General features: G+C 39.2%; 1 protein-coding gene across 2 annotated transcripts in view; it reads right to left on the bottom strand.

Annotated features, from left to right (window-relative positions):
* Window positions 1–14,218, bottom strand: part of LOC108594524 (chaoptin) — a 45,540-nt gene extending 31,322 nt beyond the window's left edge. The window contains exon 1 of one of the 2 annotated variants that reach the window (XM_033293622.1): window positions 13,908–14,218. The gene's annotated coding sequence lies outside the window, so the exon portion shown is untranslated. The remainder of the gene's footprint in view (window positions 1–13,907) is intronic. The other variant, XM_017979731.2, reaches the window with a different exon arrangement.
* Between the last annotated feature and the right edge of the window lie 651 nt (window positions 14,219–14,869).

The following is a 14,869-nucleotide window of genomic DNA, read 5'->3' as shown; positions in this document are numbered from 1 at the left end:
CAATGCTGAAAATGACGAACAAAGGAATGGAAAAATCTAAAAAATTAAAACTATATGATAAAGCTTTCATATCGTCGACCGATAAATAACTTAGGTATTATTCACATTTCATTTTTCAGACATTTCGTTCAAACATCGCTGTGTTTGTGAAAGTCAAAGTGTTGCGTCTAACTTTAATGTATCTTTATTTGAACTAAAATATGATGATAAATAATTTATTTTATTTTGTGTTGAAATTACAAGTTACGTAGTTCAAAAAATGCAACATTCTTACTTTATGCGTATTTAAAATCAGTGACGTCCTCGTAAAAGCTTTTAAAATATTTCTGTTTGCACTACAATGCGTAACATTTTTACAGCAGCAACTTTGCAAGCTTTTAACTAAATTAAATATAATAAAGGCTCCCCTATGTGTCGCTGGGCAAAAACTGACAAAACTCCGCTAGTTGCAAGCTGCGCACAAAAGTTTTTTTTTTTTCAACAATTATAAACTGCTTTAGTCAAGTGCACAATAAGCCAATTACGACAAATACAAAATGCAGGCAACAAGCCCTCTTAAGTTCCAGCTGGCTACAGAGTACTTGCAATATATTTATAAACATTTTTTGTGTGTTTATTTTGGGGCATAATATTAGACACTTGAATGGAGTTGGGCAAACTATACGAAGTTGCTGTTTGCAAACTAGTTCATCCATCTCAATTATTTTAATTGATGGGGGGAAAGCATCTAGTGGTGGGAAAGATGCTACAGCAACTTGTAAGAGTGTTGTCATTTTGAGAGAGAGTGTGCTTAATTTAACAAAGTCTTTCTCTCACAAATAAATTCATATTACGCATACGCACTGTACGCTACGTGTATGTCGAGATTGCAACTGTTGTTCATAATTATACAAATAAAACTGCTCGTGTGCAGCTTTAAAGGCAGTCAGCAGCTGCTGCTCAGTTAGATGACAGGCATGTCGTTGCTTTCAGCAATTGCTTCATTATGAATTAAAGCGAGACTCGTGCGTTGCTTACCACTCACACTCGCACACACACACACACACACACGCATAACATGGCAACATGCTTAGCTGGGGTTACGCAAAATTTATGAATTTGTGGCATGATTCAGGCTAATCACGTGGTAAATAAGGCACAACGCAAAATATATATATACATACTTTATATAATATAAAAGCAAGCAAAACATTATTTAAATATCTTAATGCGTTTAATTTACGAGTATTTGCCATGTGTAGTCGCATTTCTATATACATACCTCAGTAGTATAAAAACGTATTTATTCACACGTGTATGTATTTGTATATGTGCGTGTGTGTGTGTGAGAATATTCAAATTTGGTCAGGTGTATAATTAAATTGGAAATTGCCAGCGGCTTAGGTAATATAAGGGCACGCAGCGAAGCTAAAAAAATATACAAAACACCGAAAATAAAACATAACAAAACGAATATGTTTGTGTGTGTGTGTGTGTGTGTGGCTCAGTGCTAACTGGATATTAAAGTTCATAGAGGCGAGAGCTGATTATGCAAAGCACTTGACCGTCATCACCAGGTCAGGGGCTAAGTGGAATATGTTGCCACTTGAAGGCTCAAAGTCAGCTTGGAGTAGCAGGTTTACTGCATTTGCTAGCAGAGTCGTGGCCACTGGCGTTGATGAAATGTGTGTCAATGACCCTCATGGGAGCTGTCAGTAAATGGGGGACAAAAAACTACACACAGGATGTACGCAACGGTGATATGCGTGTGTCGTTATAAACCTAATTAATGTATTAAATTTGCAAGATGTGAGTAAGCCAAGAGAGGGATGGCTAAGAAGCTCAGCGTCAAGGGAAGATTAAAAATAAAATACATTTCATTTTGCTTTTGTATAAAAGTTATGCTATGAACTTTAACTTAAGCAGTCAGCTGTATCAAATGCTTATTATGGCAATGCATAGAGCAACCCTCGCTCTCGCACACACACATGGAAAGCACACTAGTGTAGTAGCTTACATGTGGAGCTTTTCTCATTAAATGCGTAAATTTAATTGCCTCAAAGTCGCACGCGTCGTATACTTAATTAATGACGTGAGTCAGAGTCAGAGGCACACAGTCAGTCAAGTATAACACAGAGAGCCCAACATCATCTGAATAAGTCATAAGGTCTTGGCTTTACAAACAACAATAATACCCAGCAACAGCAACAGCAACAGCAGAGAGCAAGAGCAGCCGAAACAGCAACAGCAATAGCAACAGCAACAAAGCAAACGGCAAGCGGCAACAATAACAACGACAAAATTCAACACAAATAAGCCATATCTGTTTCGTATTCGTATTGACTGGCAGTTAACATGGACAGGCAAAAAGTTTTGCTAGAGTTTTCAACTGCTAGCAAAATTGTCCTCTGCATACCAAAAAACCTGCAACAAGACAGCGACAAACACACAAATGCAACTGTCAGACACACACACACATACGAAGAGTGCTAGTCCTTTGTATGTATTTGGCAACAATTTATAAGGGCAATACGTGCAAGGCATATGCCGGCGAGACTTCCTGTTGGGGACAAGCCAACTACGACGGCTTTGACTGCAGGCGATGAGAGCCTGGGTACTGGGACTGGGACTGGACTGGGTAGGGGAAAGAGAATGAAAACTATGTGAGGTCCACGCGTGTGCATACCAATGGCAATGTTGGCAAACATTTTAAAAAGCCAAAAACGGAAGTCGCAACTGGTAGCTACAAATGCAACTTATGCGTGGAACTGTCTTAACCTGCAGCAAGAAATATCTACGAATTTTATTTGCGTACAGTATGCCAAACTACAAACTATCCATTGTTAAAGATGAAACACAAATGAAGTTTAAGCAATACATTTTAAGATGAATCTGCTTGCAGTAGCTGCATATGCAGCAGTTGCTCAATTGCACGCTGAGTTGCTCAGCAGCTGTAAGAATGCCATCATACCTGCTTGAAATATTTACAGAGGATAGCAACGGGAGCAAGCAAATGCAAGTTGTTGAAATTGCTTGCACTGCGTTGGCATTTGGCGTTGGCATTCGTGTTGTTTTTGCTCCAACTGGTTGTTGTAGCTGCTGCTGTTACACAATTCGATAATAAATATTACAAGCTAGACAACCAAAAGGAATTCAACAGCGAACAGCTGAACGTATAATGCAAAGCACAACAACAACAACAAAATAATAAGGAATTGTGGGGCAAAGAAAAGTTGCGCGTACAAAACGAGCGAAAAACAAATTAAATTCGGTTTGCCGTTTGTCGTTTCTTTTTACTTTTTACTTTTCGAAAATTTTTAGCAATTACGAAGCCAGTCAGAGGGGGCAGCGCAGACAAATCAAGTGTGTGTGTGTGTGTGTGTGTGTGGGGATGGCAATTTGCATAAGTTAAAACATACGACGTCGCATTGATTACAAGCGCGAAAATGAGTTTCAAATATGCGTCAACTTTGAGCGAGCGCTTGATGTAGATCATTGTCAATTGTCAGTCAACGCCTCAAGGTATGCTACACTTTTTAGATACTAGTCTAGTACAAAATGTGCTACAAAATGTGCAAATGCAAATAAATTCATTGTGAGTAAAATATCATAACACTTTATATATCTATGAAGAATAATATCAATAATATTTTATTGCTAATTATTTTTAGAATTTGTTAGCAAGCGTATCTGAGATTCGTTTCATTTAAAAACAGCTTTCGTTTTCACTGGAATTTCAACTGTTACTTCCTCATATATGAATGAATTGTATAATGTACACGCTGACGTATGTACATACATATATGTCTGTTTGTATTTGCAGTCATCTTGAAAAATGTGCTTTTTATGCTTCATTACGTCGCGTCTTCCTGTTGTCAGTTTTTCTTTACATTTCGTTTAACATTTGTCACTTTTATAGCCATGCCTGCGAGTGTGTGAGCGAGCTCACTGGCCTACATACATATGTAAGTGTGTCTGTGTGTCTGTATGTTTGCTTCGCAGCTGCCCATCTTCATTCGCTTCTTTCCTGTCGTGTAGATTTCTTGCTATTGTTGCTGTTGTTATATTTTGTTACAGTTGTTGTTATTATTGTCGCTGGCATTTCATCAACAGCTGCTGCCAGCCCACTGCACACATACGCCCAGCCTCTTTACAACTTGATTTAAGGTTCAGTTGATATGTCGCCATTTTGTGTTCAGCTGCCGTTACTACTGATGCTGCTGCTGCTGCTGCTGCTACCGCTGCTGCGACTGTCTTTGTCTCCTGACAAATGTCATGTTCAAATTGTAGACTGAACTTTTGACTTGTGACATCGCGCTGTCTTGATAGATAGACTGGCTTGTGTATGAAAGAGTCAAGGTCGACAGACACTTGTGCTAAATGTACTAAGAAATTCCATCATAATATGCTCAACTATCAGTTTCTATTATGATTTTCATTTACAGTTGAAATGTGATCCATTAAGTAGATATAAATCAAAGTGTCTTTTCCACTCTCTAATAGCTTTGTGCGTGCCTATGTGTGTGTGTGTGTGTATGCACTCTACTGTTTTTTGTTATATCATGCAATTAGAGTTGAATTGATTTACACGGATTTTGACCTAATTAAATTTAATTGGATTGTCAAACATTTAAATACAAATTTAACAGTAGGCACTAATCAGTAGTTGTAAAACTAAAACAGTTGAGCATAATTAATTTGAAATATTTATTTACTTAGCGTACTCTCACTGCTGCGCTTGTGTGTGATTACTCATAATCATTGAGGCTTACACATTCGATAATTGCTGCTAAAGTATTACAATATTTTTTACCTGTAGCCGACATTTGTATAAAAAGTTAATTACAAAATGGTTTTAGCACAAAGGCATTAGAATAAAGCAGTCATAAACAAAAATTAAATATGCTAGACATGACTAATAAATTTATAGACAATTAAAAATATATATACATAATCTTTGTGAAAAAACTACTATTGATAGAATTTTATTTGTATTGTGCTTGCAATGGTTTTTAATTAAGTTGCCTGCTTTTTATTCAATTTTAAGCTACGTTTGCATTAAAATCAAATTTTTGCTATGATAAAAAAAACCAAAAACGGAATGAACAGACAAATAAATTGATAAATATATGCTATATGCATGCGCATTTAAAGTTGATTCAGTTTGAACAATTGTTTGGATAAATTTAAATTTTAAATGCTTGATTTTATTGCATGAATAATGAATACAAATTGCTTGAACACTTAGCAAATAATACAATATTTAAAATAATTTGCGTATTTTTAAACCTCGTAGAAAAAAATGTAGCAAAAAAGTCTGTTGGCTTAGTTGATGGAGATTTGTGAGTAAAAGGCTAAAAAAAGAAGTGGCAGAACTTATAATGCATTTTCTTGAGAGTATCATATTTCAATAAATTTTACAGGAGTGGGATTGTTTTCTAATTAATTTATGGTTTCGCGCTGAGTAAACACAAAAATGTAGGTTCTTATATATTTTTAGCAACAGGAAATTTCATTATAGCATTTGGCCAGATTGTGACTGAAGAAGTTTGCACCAAAATCTCAATTTCGATAAATAATAAATAAGCTAGATTAGAGTGTTTCATTCTGTCGGTTGTACACTCTGAACTTATCAGTTAGCTTTCTTAGTATTTAAATGAATGCGCTCAACTTATTTTATTCAATAAGCTTGAGCTGCCAGCTTTTAGTTATTTGTGGGTAGCGTCCAGCTCTTTCAGGACGGAATTGAATTCACATTAGTGTGTTAAACTACTTAATACACAAAAGCGCTGGACCTGAACCACACAAGCATATCGGAATCCCTAACATGTGCTCAGTGCTCAGCAAGGAGCTTATAGGCGAATCATTTGGCATTGGGTGTGCGCCTCATTTCGCCTGATTGAATTAATCAGCATCATTATTTTGTGCTATTTGGCTTTAATGTATTTACGTGCATGTTTCAATTAGTTCCCTGCGAACAAAAGCCTCACATAAATTCAGAGATGCAGAGACACAACGCCTTGCTTAACATACTCGCAGGCAAACGCATTAAAGAAGAGCTCAAGACTTACGAATTTATGTGGCTACGTGCAAGGCATTTGGCCTAGTCACACACACACACAGACAAAGGTAGCGTGTGAGAATTCTATATATATATATATTGAAGTAACCTATATGCAGTGGCATGCATATTTAATGCGATCATGAAGCGCACCATTATTGAAATTGGTTTACAATAACAAGCAAACAAATGGCACCGAATTCCACCTTGGCTCAAATAAATAAATATTTGTGCACATGCGTGTGTGTGTTCGTTTGTGTGTGTGTGTGTGTGTGTGTATAGTTTAATCAAAATCTTGTCAATGTTTTCTTTGGTATTTTCTCATATTTTGAATATTACAATACCGGCTGTGCTATTGATGTTGCTGCTACGGCTGCTGCTGCTGCTGTTGAAAGCTTAATGACGTTAAGGAGATCATCATCGGCTTGTTATTGTTCAAATTACGCAAGCAATCAATGCCAAAGTGCCGGCCCAGACAGGTGACAAAGCACAGCGCAGAGCTAGTACAGCAAGTATCTATTAGATTCAAACATACACACACACATACACATAAAGAAAGAAATACTGTGCGAGAGAGAGCGACACATGGACACAAACAACAAAGCACACACATATGTATGAACATGCACATATTGTATTATTTTCAATAAGCAGGCGACATATTGATAACAAAAGCTTTGAAATACACACACACACTCGCACATATGTCAGGGCAGCCCCTCAAGTTTCCATCTGCGGAAAATATTGAATATCCTTACACCCACACAAAGGAGCAAAGAACTTGCAGCATAAAACATTTTGAAATTGTGGAAAAAAATCTATGGCTCTGGCTGGTTGTGGTGGCATTGTATTGGATTTTCATATTGTTCGCGTGTGTGTGTGGGCTGCGGAGAGCGCCTTACTGTTGAACATATGTTGAAGCCACCATGGGATTAGAGACTCCAGTCTGCTGCAGTATTTCCATTATATGCATGCTAGAGATGATGCCGAAAAGATATCAAATGGCTATGAATGCAACTAAACCACAAAAAACCATTTAAAAACTGCCGGAGTCCGACACCGACACAACAACAACAACAAAAAAAACTGGCAAGCATACAAAATAGAAATATAAGTAAAAATATTTATACAAAAAATAGCTGCAGACAAGATGCAAATGAGCAAATGTTTAGGACAAAGTCAACCGGCTTGCAGCAACTGGTTCGACTTGCTGCAAGCCACAAAACTCAGTGCAAATAAAAAAAAAAGAAAGTCACTTTGTCCGCGCTTCTCTCTCTCGCTCTCTCTCTCTCTCTCTCTCTCTTTCACTCTGGTGCAACCCAAGCTGTCTTCCCAGCTGCTTGCCGCTTCTGTTGCTGTCACCTAATCCCCTTTTTCAATAAGATTTAAATTTGCATTTGACACATATTGGACGACGACAACGCCAACAACTGCGACTGCAAAAGGCGAATAAATATGGCAAAAGTGGAATAAAAATGCAACATTTGACAGGTCGAAGATTACCTGCTCTACAAAAAAAAAAAAAAGAGTAAAAAAAAAAAACAGTTCGCTGCAAACATTTCTTTCGCTTCTTTTCATTTTTATTTTTATTGATATTGGCGCTGCGGGTTGTTCAACAAGCTATAAATATGAGAAATCTCAGCTTAGCTCAGCATATGCAAAAATGTTCTACGTAATTTCCATAACATTTACGTACATGAAATATTGTATGGGAGTGCACTACCAGAAGAGAGTTCTTTCAAAGCTCGTAAATTTAACAAGAAACATAGAAGCCTGATAATATTATTTAGAAAAGAAACGCCGAAAAACGCTTAGGAATATTTGATGTTAGTAACGAATTGGACTTTAAAGCAATTTAGGGTAAACCTTTCTAAATACAATATATGTATGTTTAATATACGAAGATTTTATACACAGCTCATAGAATTTATTGTGTTCAAGTTTTGAATATTAGCAGCATATATTCCCAGCCTCAATCAAGTGTAGAGAAGAACTCTAATGCGATAAAAGCACAAATTTGTGTTTCGTACGTACACAAATTGGTTGTTTAAAAGTAGCGCTGCATAACTGCGAGTAAGTCTATCTACCCAAGCTGGTCTGAGTGCAAAATGCAGTGCACATTAGACAGAGAGGAAGAGAGGGAGAGAGAGGTGTGTTGATGGAAAATGCGCGTCATTAGCATAGCTAGGGAAAACCATGTGGTATTGGACAGGTAAGCAGAATACAACGGTTTGGCTTTTGGTTAGGTGGTAGGGTTGACTTGGCTTGGCTCGGTTGGGTTTCTCGGTTAGTCGGTGGCGTTGGCTGACATGTTATGTGATTTAATTTGGTTGCATTCTCTTTCTATGCCAAAGCCAAAGCTGAGACAAAAGCAAAAGAATGCCGGGCAGTATGTGCATGGCAATGGGGTAAGTACGCTTTGGTTTTGAAACCTCATTAGCTTGGCATTCCATAAGTCAGATTATATAATGGAAATGACAGAACAAATGCACAGCGTGCCAAATAACTGACAAGAGAACTGAAAAGTATAAATTAAATTAGCAAATATTGAGAAAGAAAAATAGAAGTTAAGTGTAATTGAAAAATAAAAAAGGCCCGACTGTTGCACAATATCAAAGCAATAACTTTTTTCTTGGCAGCGAAATTCAACGAAATGCTAGTTTATGGAATGCGAATTTGATCAACATTATATATCTAAAAATACTAGTTGAATGCAATTGAAAACAAATAAATAAAGGCTTTTGCTCGAGTTCAGAAAAATAACATTTTTCTTGGAATGCCTACATGTATAAAAAAAAAGTTAACAAGGCAATCCATAGAAGAAGACTCAAAAGTTTAGTAAAGAGAATTGCTTTTAACATTATATACGTATCTAATTGTTAGTTGGATGCAATTGAAAAGGAAATAATTCCGACTATTTCTGCCCTTCAGAACAGTAACATTTTCCTTTGAATCGTAATTCAGCCCACATGTATAACAAAATTTTTGAAGTCAGTAAGGCAATCCATAGAACAAGATTTGAAGTTTTTGTAAAGAGAATTTTTAAGCCATTATCTGTCTACTTTAATCTGCAACTAGCCTCACTCATCTATAATAAATTTTTGCCCATTTTGTCTTTCTCCACAAATCCATTTTTTTTTTTTGCTTCTTGTGAGCCTTCTCGAGTTTCTTGAATCAATCATGTCCTGCACCCACTCATACATCATTTATGCAAAGCTATTTCACCCGACACTCAAGTCGGCATATAGCGTAATTTAAGCGTTTGCTCAACTGTCGCTCTTTCTCTATCTCTAATTGTGTCTTGGGCGATATACAATTGAAATTCCATTTCGCAGCAGAAGCTACAAGTGCGTTATCCACTTTCTATTTGGCCTAAGGTCGTACGCTTTTCAAGGCTTTGTGTGCTTCTATCTTGCAAGCGTGTGTGTGTGTGTGTGTGTGTGTGTGTGCTCAGCACTTTTAACATAGCTTGTATCCTTAACCATTGTGTGTGATATATCCTGCTTGGCTCGCTTCATTAAAAAGTAAGCCCTTTTAAATTGGCCCCTTACCCTCACCAATTGACATTCATGAACAGCAAGCAAACGTTTGTGTGTTGTGTTGTGTTTTTTTTTTTTTTTTGTTAACTTTTTGCTTTGCTTTATCTCGCTTTTTTGTTATGCGAGTCCCCCACTTTATATCGTTTTGGCCTTGCAATACACGCACAATTTTTTTTAGGATTCCCTGCTACTTTTTTTCAATTTGCTCAGCTATATCCCGGCACGCCTGTTTTCCAGCTGTTCGGCTGGCAAATAGTATTCCAGACTAAGTATTTGGCTTTAGCCAACGAGCCGGTGAACAAAATTGTCAAAGGGCTGTGCTCGTTTAGCCTGCGGTTGTTTGTCATCCTTGTTTAGCGTTGGCGCTTGTCTGGCGGGCAATTTCCATAAAAGGACCAGCAACCAGCAGGCTGGCTAGCCGTCAAATATGTTAAATAACAAACTATTTTGCATTTTTATACTTGCTCGGCTCGGCGCTCAACGTCTGTCTGGACTGTATCAATGGCCAAAGCGCTGAGCATTAGGCAAATGTGAATGCGACCAAGAAAAGTGAATGCGAATGTGAAAAGCGAAATGTATTCACTCGGGCGATGCGAATTCCTTGACGCAAATTTGTGCTATTCTCGCTTGCCACATGAGCAGTGTTCTCTCACCTCGCCACCTACTACTAAATGCACCCCCTCAACCCCAGCCCATGCCCCTGGGTAGCCGATGCCGTTGCCGTTGCCATTCGTTTTGCGTTTTTGTTTGCGCAGCTATGTCAATTTAAATCTATGTCAAAACACACGGCTTAGTTGAGGTTTATTTATGTCGGTCTGGCTCTCACTCTTGCTCTGGTTCTGGTGGCTCTCGTTGTCCAGCTCGTATACCGCCACGCCTACCATGCACCATGACGACACCCTCCCCCCTTAACACAAAACCGACGCCTAACTCGTCGACATCGCTTTTAACCGAATTCAATAAAAATGAAAACGGTTTTTATTTGCATTTCCGAGTCACGTAAATGGATCTTTTGCACTATCAGGATAATATTCGATTTCCAGCTTTTCACAAATTTCACAAATTTCGCTCAAATTGGTTTGGCAAATGGTTAACTGGTGCAACCCAAGCTAAAGCCAAACCCAACCCCAATGCTAACATTACCTCTGACAAAATACTAATTTCCGTCATATTTGCTTGGTTAAAGCAGCACATATTGCTCGACTTGATGATTTTATAAAGATAACCACACAGCATTGAATTTATGACCGCAAACATTCGGCTCTAAGCATATGCAATACACTTTTGAGTGCTCGTAATTAAAAATCAATCAGCGCGTGGCATAGAGTTCAATGCTGTGCAAGCAACTAAACCGATAGTGTCACGCTTGTCAATCCGTACGCCAGGTGGCGCGTTCATCACAGTTTAAGTAGCTTAACGTATGCGCTAGCCTGTCAGTCGGGCAAACCATAACGAAGGTGGCATAAGGGCAAAGCTCAATAGACACTAAGTGGGTATTAAATGGTGTTTTGCTTATAAATAAGCCATGATAATAGAATGAACTAATTCTAGCGATTTTACAGATTATAATTGCATAAAGAGTAAGAAAGGGCGAGCAAAAGGATGACAGCAGTAACAAATCCCTCCCTTTTTGTACACTTAGGTTAAGCTTGGTTAAATTAATTTCAGTAGTTTTGAATTGCATAAGAGCGGAAATGGACCCTTAAAAGTATGCTATATTATTTAATTTAAGCATTTGCATATTATATTTCACAATGGCTGTTTAATATAATCATCCAGCGATAACTCGTTTTCATACACAACATTATCGGAAAATGGTATAAAAATAAAATTCGCAAAAAAAGAAAAAAGGTTGCCATACAAATGTGTTAACTTTATTACATGAACAAAAGCCAAAAATAAAAAAGCATAACAGAAGCTAAAAAACCGTTCTATTGTCAGTGCCGGCAAATTAGATTAGATCTCATTGTAAAACAGATTGAAGCCCAAAGGCTGTTTTAGCCTACATATTTAGTGCGTAAAAAGAGACAGACAAAATATAAGCAAAACCAAAGAGTACAAAAGCACACACACACACGTGCACACACATTTGCTTCAATTGTAAACCTTTAGGGCCTGGCAGACAAGACAGCCTTGTGCGTAAGTCTATTTCGCTTTCAACTGCCAGCTAAGCATGAACATGATGATGCATTGGTTACAAAACTTTAAGATTCCCGAGGGCATGACATAAAGCTGGTATTTATGTGTTTATGAAATGTTAATTAGAAACAATAAAGCTGGTGAAAACAAAAACAATGCCAAAGGTGCGTGGCATGTAAGACAAGTCAACTTTCAATCAGCCAGGCAGAGGGGCAGAAGCAGAGGCAGCGGCAGCTTGGCTCTTAATGTAATAGACAACCCTGTTTATTATTATTTTCTTTACGCCTGTCTGAGCATTAACCTCTGCTAGACCCAACAGCCTAACCCAAGAGGCAAACAACCAGCGCAACCTTCATCATTTTGGTGTGCCACAAAAAAACAAGAAAAGAAAAAAAAAACACATAGTAGTAGGTAAAAACAAAACAAAATTATTTGTTTTTTGGTTATGTGTGCACTCGCACAATGTCCAGAGGCCGAAGCATAAACAGATCAATAAAACAAAGCACAACAAAACAAAAAGTTGAGCGCTAGACAAAACTATTCTACAAGAACGGGACAAAAAGCACAGCAACTGTCGCAGTTCCCATGCAAATTTTGTCACCGTTTGTCTGTCTGTCTGTCTGACTGTCTAACTGTCTATCCCTAGGACCTTATAGCAGTTAGTCGCTTAGCATTCGTGACCGCCATAACTGTTGGCTCTGTCTCAGTCTCTGACTCGCTTTATCCTCTGTCTATTTGTTTGTACAAATAATGTGTAAGCAGGCATATTTTTGTCAACGAGGCTAATTTCTGTCAGAGATTTACGTGACAATGGCCCCAGGAGCTGGTAGCTAAGACAAGCCGAGAACAAAAAAAAAAAAAAAATAAAAACGAAATCAAGCAAAAAAATAAAGAAAGCTGAAGCAACAATGGGCATACACAACTCGACACAAAAACAATTACAAAACAAGTTTTATCAAAAGCGCTGCTTTTTGTGGATTCCTCCGAAGGAGGAGGAGATGGAGGAGGGTGAGTGGTACAGGTGGCTTTACTTTGGGTTCACTTGGAGTGGGTTTCGTCTTTTCGTCGTTTTGTGGGCAGTCAGTCAAAGCCATAAAAAGAAATATGACGGCAATGGGAACGAGAGGCGAGACGATGGCACAGACGGAGATTCGGACAGACGGACGGATGGACGCACTGACAAAAACAGAGCCGTGAAGAAACATCAGTAAACTGGGTTAGGTAGGACAGGTTGAGTAGTTGCAGAGGATGCGTTGCAGTTGCCTATTTCATTGTTGCTGCCACTGTTATTCTGCTCTTGTTGCTGTTGTTTGTTTTGCATTTTCCTTTTTCTTTTTTTTTTTTTGCACACCTATGCAATGTTGGCGCTTTATGAAGGATATGCCTGTTGTGCTTGTTGTCAGCCGCTGTTATTGTATTCCAAAATGAATGTATGACACACATGCACACACATACGCTTGAAAATGTGTGCCACACACTCAATCATGGCTTAAAGAGACGAAAGCTAGCTAAAAATATATGCCAGCTTTTTGCATTTGAGTTGTGGGTGCAAGTTATTAGAATCTGAGTGAAATTCGAAAAGTAAGAGAAGAAATCTGAGAAAATCAAACCCGCTCTGATAGTTTTTAGCATCTGTAGCAATTTTAAAGACAAGCCCATGAGCTGCAGAGCAGTCCGGGCACATAGACATGCTTACACACGCTTGGGCAACTCATCTAGAGTCCATCACAGGGCATGACATGAAAGTGTTTACCACGATATGAGCATTTCATTCATTTTTGTGTCCAGCGGGGAAATAGACAGAGGCCAGCCCGGTCCTCGTTCACCTCCTCACTCTCTCTCTCTCATGCCACTGGTTGGACCACTTGCCGTCGCCGTCGCTTGTTTATTGGCTGACAAGTGCTGCACGTCCGGCTGCGTTTGCGGAAATGAGCAAATGACTAATGACTGACCAGAGCTCAAACGCACACGCCCACTGCCCGCCTCACGGCCATTGCCCACAATTGAACTGTGGACACACACACTCACACACACACACACAGACAAGTCGCTGCTTGTTTGCACTGCGCTTCAATTAAAGCAACGCAGGAAATTGAACTTTTAGTTTGAGCACATAGTGCTGGTGGAGATGATGGAGAGGGGAGAGGGAAGCGAGCCTGCGGGAACAGGCAACAACAAATGTTACCTACTTGCACTTGCGGCCGATCTGTAGCTTCAGTTGCGGCTTGTTATCCGTATCCAGTTTCAGTTAAAGTTGTTTATGTTGTTGTTGTCGATGCATTTACAAGTCAGTTAAGCGTTTTAGTTTCACAAACACAGTCACACACTTGAACACAATTGATTTGGCTTGAAACTCTTGTTGATCGTCAAGCTTACGTAGCACGTTACGCTTTACGTTTTACGCGTATTTGATACGCACACGCCACATGCCGTACGGCGTACGACTTACTAGAGCAAACGGCGCCAACGCTTCAAATGCTCAACTGCGCTGCCGCTGCCCGCTGCGCCGTTCTGAACGCGACGAATAACAAACGTGTACTGACATGTCCGCACAACATTATGCGCATTTTATGGCCGACGACCTTCGCGCGTGCTGTGCTTCGCTTCGGTTTTTAGAACACCCGCCGACGAATCTGCGACCACGAACCATGAGCCAAACTCAAAGCGAAACACATTGTCCTAGGCGCAACAGACGAATTGGCACGAGAACGTGCCTCGCGTGCATTGAGCGGCATTAGAGCGTGGGAGAGAGAGAGAGCGTGAGAGCGCTTCGAGAGAGCTTGCGCAAGCTCAGAGAACAGAGAACGCATGCTGCTGCATAATTTGATGCTGGCAATGCTCTGCAATGAAATTCACAAACCGGACACTGATTTGATGCTGCTTGACAATGAAGATGAATGAATGAGCGTGTGCCCCAGTAGTGTGTAGAGTATGTAGTATGTTGGGGGGTGGGGTGTGGGTGGGATGGGTGTAATGGGTGCTTGCTTGTTGGATTGGCTGGGCGGGTCGTCAGGTGGCCACTTCATATGCCCTTTGACCGCAAATACCGGCCGGACAGCTAATAAACTTGAGCCCAAAATGTTCTTCGAATTTATTGTTAAAGATTTCTAGCCCCGCTCCCCTGGCCATCTCCGCATGCAACTAAAACTGA

Source organism: Drosophila busckii, chromosome 2L (genome assembly GCF_011750605.1).
Source record: "Drosophila busckii strain San Diego stock center, stock number 13000-0081.31 chromosome 2L, ASM1175060v1, whole genome shotgun sequence".
NCBI lineage: Eukaryota > Metazoa > Arthropoda > Insecta > Diptera > Drosophilidae > Drosophila > Drosophila busckii.
Note: the sequence above shows the minus strand (reverse complement) of the source record. Positions and strands in the feature narration are given on the sequence as shown.